The sequence below is a fragment of the Triticum aestivum genome, chromosome 5B, assembly GCF_018294505.1.
Source record: "Triticum aestivum cultivar Chinese Spring chromosome 5B, IWGSC CS RefSeq v2.1, whole genome shotgun sequence".
Classification (NCBI taxonomy): Eukaryota; Viridiplantae; Streptophyta; class Magnoliopsida; order Poales; family Poaceae; genus Triticum; species Triticum aestivum.
The window spans coordinates 222,517,718-222,532,070 of NC_057807.1; positions in this window are offsets into that span (position 1 = coordinate 222,517,718).

A 14,353-nucleotide genomic window follows, 5' to 3' on the forward strand; every position below is an offset into this window, starting at 1 on the left:
TATAACAGAGTTCAATCACACACTCATTACATCGAGTCCTCATAAAGAGTATGATTACACAAAAAATATGGCTGAAGGCCATCTAAACTAAATAACTGCGGAAGCTTCGAAGGTAAATGAGTCCATCAACTCCAACAGCATAGCTGAGTGCATGAAAACAACCTATCGCACCTTATTCGTCGTCTGAGTAGTCTGCAACATGAGACGTTGCAGCTGTGTAGGTCAGCACATTGAATATGCTAGCAGAGTTACACTGTAAAGCAATGAATGCAAGAACTATATCTACATGCAATATTTGGCTGGTAGAGGCTCTAAGTTTATGATTTTGAATAAAGCTAGTTTTTTCCTACAACAAAGGAATAAATTTTATTCACTACTCCCAAGTTGAGCCAATATTCGAGAAAGTTCCTCCCACTCAAATCCCAATTAAACAAGTATCATCATTAAACCCAATTCAATTAATTAAAGAGTGATGAGATCAACAATAATATCCAATTCCAGATACTCAAGATGTCCATAACCGGGGACACGACTAACCTTGATTAGTTTATACACTCTGTAGAGGTTGCACACTTTTCCCTACAAGACTTGACCGCATCCATGATTGGAAGATCGAGACATAGTCTTTCTGAAGCATTAACTCTCTACTCCGAGTAGACCGGTACACCTACTTTCCCCTACATCTGCTAGTCCACCTCTTCGAGAGCTCATACAACTTACTCAACTATGCCAGAGCCCATAATGGCTTGTGGCTGCACACGGAAGTTTCTAGGCATGAAATATCATATGATCCCTTTGAGCCTGGGTGGCGAACCAAGGAAAAATCACATGGGTACTCCGGGATCTCCCAAATGGACAAACACTAGATTCTCCAGGTGCCCCAACCAATCCACCTAGATGTGTATTAAAGTTGCCACCTTAATGTTATCCAAGATTAATAACTCTCATAACTTCCATGTGAATCACGATCCAATCCCCGTCTACAAGCATGGCTAAGCAATAATAAAGCATAACGTATATTCCCGGGGTGATCAAAAGGTATTAGGTTCCTACCTCAAGTACTACAACCAAACCACATGTTCCCAATCCTACTCATGAAAATATTTGAGGGGCAAAACTAATGCATAGTAAAAACTGGGTATAGAAGAGTATGATCAAAGTGTAACTTGCCTTGCTGACGATCTACAAACACTAGAGATTCGTAGTAACAAGCTTCGCACTCTAGATAATCTAGCGTAGACAAACAGTAGCATACATAAGCAGTCACTCAAACGCAACAAATAGAAATTGAGAAAAGTTCCAAATAACCCTCGAAACAAGCAAATGGCTAAACTAAATAGAATACAAAACCTAACAACATCATTTTCATGTGGATTAGATTTTAACATTAGGTACATGTGATTAGCTACGATTTGCAAAAAGAAACAACTCAAACAGAGTTACAAAACTCAAGATACAAACGAAACAGGATCGATTACTAATCTGAACTAAACTCAAATTTTAAACTGCCAAAATCATGTTCCGGTTGGTTTACTTGAAAGAAGAGATCGTTACAAAGATTTAGGCGTTGGTTTCATCTAATTTGGATAAACGAGCAAAAAGTTAGGCTTGTTCTAAGATCAGGGGCTAAATCGTGAGAAAACTATTCGTGGATAGGTCCCTGGCCGAAAATAAAACTAAAAGGCGGCGCCAGGCAGCGGCGACACAGCGTGGGCGGCAGTGGAGCTGCAGCGGCGGCGGCTGACAAGGAGAGGAGGGGGCGGCGGCGTCTCCTTAGAAAGGGGGGGCTTTCTTGGGGAGGGGGCGGCATGGGGCGACACGGTGTCCGATGAGACTCCGCCGGCGGCTCGAGGTCGGACTCCTCCTAGCGGAGTAAGGCGGCGGCGATTTGGGCCGGCTGGGCCTTCGGCCCAGTTCGGGTCGAAAACTTTTTTTAAAAATTAATTTCCACGCAGAAGAGAATCCTAATAAAATATAAAAAAAACTAAAAAAATTCGAGAAACAATTTTCATCGTCCAAAGCTAATATTTAGGACAAGATGAACATTTTTCTGGACTAAATGCAATTTTTCAAACATGCATGTTTTTCTCTAATTCGAATAAAACTGCAAATAAAATTCAAATCAAAATATTAATTTGATTTCAACATTTCTTTTCCAATATTTCTCTTCTGTTGAAGAAGTCATATTATCTTCTCTCACTTATTTTTATTATTGGAAATAATTGGAAAGAAATTATTGAAAATCAAGTTGATCCCCTTTTCAAATTTGAACTAAATTCAAATATGAAAATTTTGTGAAACCTCCAACTCTCTCTTTGGGTCCTTGAGTTGCTTAAGATTTCTAGGATCACAACCAAATGCAAATAAAATATGATATGCATATGATGATCTATGTATAACATCCAAATTGAAAATTGGGATGTTACAAACCTACCCCCTTAATATGAATCTCGCCCTCGAGATTCGGTTTGGTCAGCAAAAAGGTTTGGGTGGTCCTTGCGAAGATCTTCTTCTCGCTCTCAGGTGGCTTCCTCCTCGGTATGATGGCTCCATTGAACTTTGCAAAACATGATAACCTTGCTGCGAGTAACACGGCTGGAAAACTCGAGAATCTTGACTGGCTTCTCTTCTTAGGTCAAATCACTATCTAACCGAATTGCTTCTAGTGGCACTGTATCTCTCAGAGGAATATTGGCCATCTCTGTGTGGCACTTCTTCAACTGGGAAACGTGAAACACATCATGAACTCCTGACAATCCTTCAGGTAATTCCAACTTGTATGCAACTTCTCCCGTACATTCCAAAACTCTGTATGGTCCCACAAAACATGGTGCTAGCTTTCCCTTGACTCCAAAACATTTAACTCCTCGAAGTGGGGACACACGAAGATATGCTCTATCTCCGACTTTGTAGGCTACCTCCTTGCGTTTAGTGTCTGCATAACTCTTCTGCCTAGATTGGGCTACCTTGAGTCTATCTCGAATCAACATAACCTTCTCTTCAGAATCTCTGATTAAGTCTGGTCCAAACAACTGTCGATCTCCAACTTCATCCCATGATAACGGTGTCCTACACCTCCTTCCATACAAAGCTTCAAAAGGGGCCATCTTCAAACTGGCTTGGTAACTGTTGTTATAGGAGAACTCTGCATAGGGAAAATTGTCATCCCAACTAGATCCATAATCTAGCGCACAAGCTCTCAACATGTCCTCCGGAATTTGATTGACTCTCTCGGTCTGTCCATCTGTCTGTGGATGAAAGGATGTACTCAACTGTAGCCTGGTACCCAAAGTTTCATGCAATTGATTCCAAAACTTTGAAGTAAATTGTGTTCCTCTATCTGATACAATGGTCCTCGGAACTCCATGCACACATACGATCCTGGTCATGCATATCTTCACCAACTTAGCACTCGTATAAGTTGTCTTCATCAGGATCAAATGGGCTACTTTCGTCAAACGATCTACTACAACCCAGACAGAGTCATAGCCTGAACGAGTCCTGGGTAATACAGTGATAAAACCCATGCCAAGTTTATCCCACTTCCATTCGGGTATCGACAACGACTGTAGCAATCCCGCTGGTTTCTGATGCTCTGCCTTAACTCTCTGACATACATCACTTACTGCTACATACTCGACAATATCCTTCTTCATTCCTGTCCACCGGAACTTTCCTTCCAATTCAGATACATCTTGGTGTTGCCTGGGTGAATTGAGTAAGGTGGATCATAAGCCTCCTAAAGAATCAACTTCCTGATATCCGGGTCATTGGGCACATAGATACGATCCTCAAACCATAAGGTGTCGTGCTCATCCTCATGAAATCCTTTAGCCTTTCCTTTACTCATCCTTTCCTTTATCTCAGCAATCTCCTTGTCCGTCTTCTGGGCTTCTCTGATCTTACCCAGCAAAGTGGATCGAATTTCCAATGCTGCAACATAACCTCTCAGAACTATCTCCAAGCATAGCTCTTGAAGGTTGTCTGCTAACTCCTTAGGTAATCCTCTGGTTATGAGCGTGTTAACATAACTCTTGCGGCTCAACGCATCTTCTACGACATTGGCCTTTCCTAGATGATAATGCAATCTCATATCATAATCCTTTATGAGCTCCAACCATGTCCTTTGCCTGAGGTTTAACTCCTTCCGCGTGAAGATGTACTTCAAACTCTTATGATCCATGTATACATCACAACGATTTCCGATGAGAAAGTGTCTCCATGTCTTAAGTGCATGCACTACGGCTGCTAACTCCAAATCATGCGTAGCATAATTCAACTCATGAGGTCAAAGCTGTCGTGAGGCATATGAAACAACTCTTCCGTCTTGCATAAGCACACCTCCAAGTCCTCAACGTGAAGCGTCACAATACACTTGGAAATCCTTGCGTATGTCTGGGAGAATCAACACTGGGGCTATAACCAAACGTTTCTTCAACTCCTGAAAACTGGCCTCACAATCCTCAGTCCATTTAAACATGGTGTCCTTTTTCAATAACTCTGTCATGGGCTTCGCAATCTTGGAAAAATTCTCAATAAATCTCCGGTAATGACCTGCGAGTCCAAGAATACTTCTGATCTCTCCCACTGAGGTGGGTGCCAACCATTTAGTGACAGAAGCGACCTTGGTAGGATCTACTGCTATTCCTTCTCCGGATATAACATGTCCGAGAAATCCAACTTCCTTTAACCAAAACTCGCATTTGCTGAACTTGGCATACAACTGATGTTCTCTGAGCTTCTCGAGAACCAAACGCAAATGCTCCTTATGCTATTCTTCATTCTTTGAGTAGACCAAAATGTCATCAATGAACACCACGACGAACTTATCCAAAAACTCCATGAACACCTTGTTCATAATATTCATGAAATAGGCAGGGGCATTAGTCAAACCAAATTACATAAGTGTATACTCATATAGCCCATACCTCGTAGTAAAAGTTGTCTTAGGTATATCTTGCTCTCAGATCTTCCACTGGTGATAACCTGATCGAAGATCGATCTTGGAGAAAACTTTAGCTCCTTGCAGCTGGTCAAACAAATCATTGATCATCGGCAGAGGGTATTTGTTCTTGATCGTCACCTCATTCTGACGATAATCAACAACCATCCTCAAAGATACATCCTTCTTCTCAACTAGAAGCACTGGGCTCCCCAAGGTGATGAACTTGGTCGAATGTAACCTTTCTCCAGTAACTCCTTAATCTGCTTCTTGATTTCCTCCAGATCATTTACGGGCATCTGATATGGTCTCTTGGATATTGGTTCGGTGCCTGGCAATAACTCAATAAAACTCAAAGTCTTGATCTGGTGGCATGTCTGGTAACTCCTCCGGAAATACATCGGGGTAATCCTTCACCACTGGTACTTCCTCCTAAACAACTCCTGATAAGGAATTTACCTGAGTCCTTCTCGGCGCATGCCTGGACACATACTTGATCCTCTTTCCTTCCTGGGTGGTGAGAAGAATTGATTTACTGGATCAATCGATGTTTCCTTCAAACTTGGATAGCCAATCCATGCCTAGTATCACATCCAATCCTTGTGACTCCAGGACAATCAGGTCGGTGGGGAAAACATGTCTACCTATGGTTACTGGCAACTGATAGCATCCCCTACTAGCCGTATACTCCGCTCCTGGGGAACTTGTTTGGGAACATAGTAATTTCAAAAAAATTCCTACACACACGCAAGAACATGGTGATGACATAGCAACGAGAGGGGAGAGTGTTGTCCACGTACCCTCATAGACCGTAAGTGGAAGTGTTATGACAACGCGGTTGATGTAGTCGTACGTCTTCACGATCCGACCGATCCAAGCACCGAACGTACGGCACCTCTGAGTTCAGCACACGTTCAGCTCGATGATGATCCCCGGGCTCCGATCCAGCAAAGCTTCGGGGATGAGTTCCGTCGGCACAATGGCGTGGTGACGATGATGATGTTCTACCGGCGCAGGGCTTCGCCTAAATTCCGTGACGATATGACCGAGGTGGAATATGGTGGAGGGGGGCACTACACACGGGTAAGGAACGATCCGTAGATCAACTTGTGTGTCCTAGGGTGCCCCCCCACCTGCGTATATAAAGGAGCAAGGGGGGAGGCCGGCCGGCCCTAGAGGGCGTGCCAGGAGGAGGAGTCCTCCTCCTAGTAGGAGTAGGACTCCCCCTTTCCTACTCCTACTAGGAGGGGGAAAGGAAGGGGGAGAGGGAGAAGGAAAGTGGGGCGCCGCCCCCCTCCTAGTCCAATTCGGACCAGAGGGAGAGGGGGCGCGCGGCCCACCCTGGCCGCCCCTCTCTCTCTCCACTAAGGCCCATGAGGCCCATTACTTCTCCCGGGGGGGGGGGTCCGGTAACCCTCCGGCACTCCGGTTTTCTCCGAAATCACCCGAATCACTTCCGGTGTCCGAATATAGCCGTCCAATATATCGATCTTTATGTCTCGACCATTTCGAGACTCCTCGTCATGTCCGTGATCACATCCGGGACTCCGAACAAACTTTGGTACATCAAAACTTATAAACTCATAATAAAACTGTCATCGTAACGTTAAGCGTGCGGACCCTACGGGTTCGAGAACTATGTAGACATGACCTAGAACTATTCTCGGTCAATAACCAATAGCGGAACCTGGATGCCCATATTGGTTCCTACATATTCTACGAAGATCTTTATCGGTCAAACTGCATAACAACATACGTTGTTCCCTTTGTCATCGGTATGTTACTTGCCCGAGATTTGATCGTCGGTATCCAATACCTAGTTCAATCTCGTTACCGGCAAGTCTCTTTACTCGTTATGTAATGCATCATTCCGTAACTAACTCATTAGCTACATTGCTTGCAAGGCTTATAGTGATGTGCATTACCGAGAGGGCCCAGAGATACCTCTCCGACAATCGGAGTGACAAAACCTAATCTCGAAATATGCCAACCCAACATGTACCTTCGGAGACACCTCTAGTACTCCTTTATAATCACCCAGTTACGTTGTTACTTTTTGTAGCACCCAAAGTGTTCCTCCGGTAAACGGGAGTTGCATAATCTCATAGTTATAGGAACATGTATAAGTCATGAAGAAAGCAATAGCAATATACTAAACGATCAAGTGCTAGGCTAACGGAATGGGTCATGTCAATCACATCATTCTCCTAATGATGTGATCCCATTAATCAAATGACAACACATGTCTATGGTTAGGAAACTTAACCATCTTTGATTAATGAGCTAGTCAAGTAGAGGCATACTAGTGACTATATGTTTGTCTATGTATTCACACATGTATCATGTTTCCGGTTAATACAATTCTAGCATGAATAATAAACATTTATCATGATATGAGGAAATAAATAATCACTTTATTATTGCCTCTAGGGCATATTTCCTTCAGTCTCCCACTTGCACTAGAGTCAATAATCTATATTACATAGTAATGATTCTAACACCCATGGAGTCTTGGTGCTGATCATGTTTTGCTCGTGAGAGAGGCTTAGTCAACGGGTCTGCAACATTCAGATCCGTATGTATCCTGCAAATTTCTATGTCTCCCACTTGGACTTGGTCCCGGATGGAATTGAAGCGTCTTTTGATGTGCTTGGTCCTCTTGTGAAATCTGGATTCCTTTGCCAAGGCAATTGCACCAGTATTGTCACAGAAGATCTTCATTGGTCCCGATGCACTAGGTATGACACCTAGATCGGAAATGAACTCCTTCATCCAGACTCCTTCATTTGCTGCTTCCGAAGCAGCTATGTACTCCGCTTCACATGTAGATCCCGGCACGACGCTTTGTTTAGAACTGCACCAACTTACAGCTCCACCGTTTAATAAAAATACGTATCCGGTTTGCGATTTAGAATCGTCCGGATCAGTGTCAAAGCTTGCATCGACGTAACCATTTACGATTAGCTCTTTGTCACCTCCATATACGAGAAACATATCCTTAGTCCTTTTCAGGTATTTCAGGATGTTCTTGACCACTGTCGAGTGATCCACTCCTGGATTACTTTGGTACCTTCCTGCCAAGCTTATTGCTAAGCATACGTCAGGTTTGGTACACAGCATTGCATACATGATAGAGCCTATGGCTGAAGCATAGGGAACATCTTTCATTTTCTCGCTATCTTCTGCTGTGGTCGGGCATTGAGTCTGACTCAACTTCACACCTTGTAGCACGGGCAAGAACCCTTTCTTTTCCTGATCCATTTTGAACTTTTTCAAAATTTTATCAAGGTATATGCTTTGTGAAAGTCCTATTAAGCGTCTTGATCTATCTCTATAAATCTTGATGCCCAATATGTAAGCAGCTTCACCGAGGTCTTTCATTGAAAAACTTTTATTCAAGTATCCCTTTATGCTATCCAGAAATTCTATATCATTTCCAATTAATAATATGTCATCTACATATAATATCAGAAATGCTACAGAGCTCCCACTCACTTTCTTGTAAATACAGGCTTCTCCAAAAGTCTGTGTAAAACCATATGCTTTGATCACACTATCAAAGCGTTTATTCCAACTCCGAGATGCTTGCACCAGTCCATAAATGGATCGCTGAAGCTTGCACACTTTGTTAGCACCTTTTGGATCAACAAAACCTTATGGATGCATCATATACAACTCTTCTTCCAGAAATCCATTCAAGAATGCAGTTTTGACATCCATTTGCCAAATTTCATAATCATGAAATGCAGCAATAGCTAACATGATTCGGACAAACTTAAGCATCGCTACGGGTGAGAAAGTCTCATCGTAGTCAACCCCTTGAACTTGTCAAAAACCTTTCGCAACAAGTCGAGCTTTATAGACAGTTACATTACCATCAGCGTCAGTCTTCTTTTTAAAGATCCATTTATTCTCAATGGCTTGCCGATCATCAGGCAAGTCAACCAAAGTCCATACTTTGTTCTCATACATGGATCCCATCTCAGATTTCATGGCCTCTAGCCATTTTGCGGAATCTGGGCTCATCATCGCTTCCTCATAGTTCGTAGGTTCATCATGGTCAAGCAACATGCCTTCCAGAATAGGATTACCGTACCACTCTGGTGCGGATCTTACTCTGGTAGACCTACGAGGTTCAGTAGAAACTTGATCTGAAGTTTCATGATCAATATCATTAGGTTCCTCACTAATTGGTGTAGTTGTCACAGGAACCGGTTCTTGTGATGAACTACTTTCCAATAAGGGAGCAGGTACAATTACCTCATCAAGTTCTACTTTCCTCCCACTCACTTCTTTCAAGAGAAACTCCTTCTCTAGAAAGGATCCGATTTTAGCAACGAAAATCTTGCCCTCAGATCTGTGATAGAAGGTTTACCTAATAGTCTCTTTTGGGTATCCTATGAAGACACATTTCTCCGATTTGGGTTCGAGCTTATCTGGTTGAAGTTTCTTCACATAAGCATCGCAGCCCCAAACTTTAAGAAACGACAACTTTGGTTTCTTGCCAAACCACAGTTCATAAGGCGTCGTCTCAACGGTTTTTGATGGTGCCCTATTTAACGTGAATGCGGCCGTCTCTAAAGCATAACCCCAAAACGATAGCAGTAAATCAGTAAGAGACATCATAGATCGCACCATATCTAGTAAAGTACGATTATGACGTTCGGACACACCATTTCGTTGTGGTGTTCCGGGTGGCGTGAGTTGCGAAACTATTCCGCATTGTTTTAAGTGTAGACCAAACTCGTAACTCAAATATTCTCCTCCATGATCAGATCGTAGAAATTTAATTTTCTTGTTACGATGATTTTCCACTTCACTCTGAAATTCTTTGAACTTTTCAAATGTTTCAGACTTGTGTTTCATTAAGTAGATATACCCATATCTGCTCAAATCATCTGTGAAGGTGAGAAAATAACGATACCCGCCGCGAGCCTCAACATTCATTGGACCACAAACATCAGTATGTATGATTTCCAACAAATCAGTTGCTCGCTCCATAGTTCCGGAGAACGGCGTTTTAGTCATCTTGCCCATGAGGCACGGTTCGCAAGTACCAAGTGATTCATAATCAAGTGATTCCAAAAGCCCATCAGTATGGAGTTTCTTCATGCGCTTTACACTGATATGACCTAAACGGCAGTGCCACAAATAAGTTGCACTATCATTATCAACTCTGCATCTTCTGGTTTCAACACTATGAATATGTGTATCACTACTATCGAGATTCAATAAAAATAGACCACTCTTCAAGGGTGCATGACCACAAAAGATATTACTCATATAAATAGAACAACCATTATTCTCTGATTTAAATGAATAACCATCTCGCATCAAACAAGATCTAGATATAATGTTCATGCTCAACGCTGGCACCAAATAACAATTATTTAGGTCTAAAACTAATCCCGATGGTAGATGTAGAGGTAGCGTGCCGACCGCGATCACATCGACTCTGGAACCATTTCCCACGCGCATCGTCACCTCGTCCTTAGCCAATCTTCGCTTAATCCGTAGTCCCTGTTTCGAGTTGCAAATATTAGCAACAGAACTAGTATCAAATACCCAGGTACTACTGCGAGCATTTGTAAGGTACACATCAATAACATGTATATCACATATACCTTTGTTCACTTTGCCATCCTTCTTATCCACCAAATACTTGGGGCAGTTCCGCTTCCAGTGTCCAGTCTGCTTGCAGTAGAAGCACTCAGTTTCAGGCTTAGGTCCAGACTTGGGTTTCTTCTCTTGAGCAGCAACTTGTTTGCTGTTCTTCTTGAAGTTCCCCTTCTTCTTCGCTTTGCCCTTTTTCTTGAAACTAGTGGTCTTGTTAACCATCAACACTTGATGCTCCTTCTTGATTTCTACCTCTGCGGCTTTTAGCATTGCGAAGAGCTCGGGAATAGTCTTGTCCATCCCTTGCATATTATAGTTCATCATGAAGCTCTTGTAGCTTGGTGGCAGTGATTGAAGAATTCTGTCAACGACACTATCATCAGGAAGATTAACTCCCAGTTGAATCAAGTGATTATTATACCCAGACATTTTGAGTATGTGTTCACTGACAGAACTATTCTCCTCCATCTTGCAGCTATAGAACTTATTGGAGACTTCATATCTCTCAATCCGGGCATTTGCTTGAAATATTAACTTCAACTCCTGGAACATCTCATATGCTCCATGACGTTCAAAACGTCGTTGAAGACCCGGTTCTAAGCCGTAAAGCATGGCACACTGAACTATCGTGTAGTCATCAGCTTTGCTCTGCCAGATGTTCTTAACGTCGTCAGTTGCATCAGCAGCAGGCCTGGCACCCAGCGGTGCTTCCAGGACGTAATTCTTCTGTGCAGCAATGAGGATAATCCTCAGGTTACGTACCTAGTCCGTGTAATTGCTACCATCATCTTTCAACTTTGCTTTCTCAAGGAACGCATTAAAATTCAATGGAACAACAGCACGAGCCATCTATCTACAACAAACATAGACAAGCAAAATACTATCAGGTACTAAGTTCATGATAAATTTAAGTTCAATTAATCATATTACTTAAGAACTCCCACTTAGACAGACATCTCTCTAGTCATCTAAGTGATCACGTGATCCAAATCAAGTAAACCATGTCCGATCATCACGTGAGATGGAGTAGTTTCAATGGTGAACATCACTATGTTGATCATATCTACTATATGATTCACGTTCGACCTTTCGGTCTCCGTGTTCCGAGGCCATATCTGTATATGCTAGGCTCGTCAAGTTTAACCCAAGTATTCTGCGTGTGCAACTGTTTTGCACCCGTTGTATTTGAACGTAGAGCCTATCACACCCGATCATCACGTGGTGTCTCAGCACGAAGAACTTTCGCAACGGTGCATACTCAGGGAGAACACTTCTTGATAATTAGTGAGAGATCATCTTAAAATGCTACCGTCAATCAAAGCAAGATAAGATGCATAAAGGATAAACATCACATGCAATCAATATAAGTGATATGATATGGCCATCATCATCTTGTGCTTGTGATCTCCATCTTAGAAGCACCGTCGTGATCACCATCATCACCGGCGCGACACCTTGATCTCCATCGTAGCATCGTTGTCGTTTACGCCATCTATTGCTTCTACGACTATCGCTACCGCTTAGTGATAAAGTAAAGCAATTACAGGGCGTTTGCATTTCATACAATAAAGCGACAACCATATGGCTCCTGCCAGTTGCCGATAACTTCGATTACAAAACATGAACATCTCATACAATAAAATATAGCATCACGTCTTGACCATATCACATCACAACATGCCCTGCAAAAACAAGTTAGACATCCTCTACTTTGTTGTTGCAAATTTTACGTGGCTGCTACGGGCTTAGCAAGAACCGTTCTTACCTACGCATCAAAACCACAATGATAGTTTGTCAAGTTAGTGCTGTTTTAACCTTCGCGAGGACCGGGCGTAGCCACACTTGATTCAACTAAAGTGAGAGAGACAGCCACCCGCCAGCCACCTTTAAGCACGAGTGCTCGTAATGGTGAAACCAGTCTCGCGTAAGCGTACGCGTAATGTCGGTCCGGGCCGCTTCATCTCACAATACCGCCGAACCAAAGTATGACATGCTGGTAAGCAGTATGACTTGTATCGCCCACAACTCACTTATGTTCTACTCATGCATATGACATCTACGCATAAAACCAGGCTCGGATGCCACTGTTGGGGAACGTAGTAATTTCAAAAAAATTCCTACGCACACGCAAGAACATGGTGATGACATAGCAACGAGAGGGGAGAGTGTTGTCCTGGTACCCTCGTAGACCGGAAGCGGAAGCGTTATGACAACGCGGTTGATGTAGTCGTACGTCTTCACGATCCGACCGGTCCAAGCACCGAACATACGGCACCTCCGAGTTCAGCACACGTTCAGCTCGATGACGATCCCTGGGCTCCGATCCAGCAAAGCTTCGGGGATGAGTTCCGTCAGCACGACGGCGTGGTGACGATGATGGTGTTCTACCGGCGCAGGGCTTCTCCTAAACTCCGCGACGATATGACCGAGGTGGAATATGGTGGAGGGGGGCATTGCACACGGCTAAGGAACGATCCGTAGATCAACTTGTGTGTCCTAGGGTGCCCCCCCCCGCCCTCGTATATAAAGGAGCAAGGGGGAGGCCGGCCGACCCTAGAGAGCGCGCCAGGAGGAGGAGTCCTCCTCCTCCTAGAGTAGGACTCCCCCTTTCCTACTCCTACTAGGAGGGGGAAAGGAAGGGGGAGAGGGAGAAGGAAAGGGGGCGCCTCCCCCCTCCTAGTCCAATTCGGACCAGAGGGAGAGGGGGCGCGCGTACCACCCTGGCCGCCCCTCTCTCTCTCCACTAAGGCCCATGAGGCCCGCTACTTCTCCCGGGGGGGTTCCGGTAACCCTCCGGCACTCCGGTTTTCTCCGAAATCACCCGGATCACTTCCGGTGTCCGAATATAGCCGTCCAATATATCGATCTTTATGTCTCGACCATTTCGAGACTCCTCGTCATGTCCGTGATCACATCCGGGACTCCGAACAAACTTCGGTACATCAAAACTTTTAAACTCATAATAAAACTGTCATCGTAACGTTAAGCGTGCGGACCCTACGGGTTCGAGAACTATGTAGACATGACCTAGAACTATTCTCGATCAATAACCAATAGCGGAACCTGGATGCCCATATTGGTTCCTACATATTCTATGAAGATCTTTATCGGTCAAACCGCATAACAACATACGTTGTTCCCTTTATCATTGGTATGTTACTTGCCCGAGATTTGATCGTCGGTATCGAATACCTAGTTCAATCTCGTTACCGGCAAGTCTCTTTACTCATTACGTAATGCATCATTCCGTAACTAACTCTTAGCTACATTTCTTGCAAGGCTTATAGTGATGTGCATTACCGAGAGGGCCCAGAGATACCTCTCCGACAATCGGAGTGACAAAACCTAATCACGAAATATGCCAACCCAACATGTACCTTCGGAGACACCTGTAGTACTCCTTTATAATCACCCAGTTACGTTGTGACATTTGGTAGCACCCAAAGTGTTCCTCCGGTAAACGAGAGTTGCATAATCTCATAGTTACAGGAACATGTATAAGTCATGAAGAAAGCAATAGCAATATACTAAACGATCAAGTGCTAGGCTAACGGAATGGGTCATGTCAATCACATCATTCTCCTAATGATGTGATCCCATTAATCAAATGACAACACATGTCTATGGTTAGGAAACTTAACCATCTTTGATTAATGAGCTAGTCAAGTAGAGGCATACTAGTGACTATATGTTTGTCTATGTATTCACACATGTATCATGTTTCCGGTTAATACAATTCTAGCATGAATAATAAACATTTATCATGATATGAGGAAATAAATAATAACTTTATTA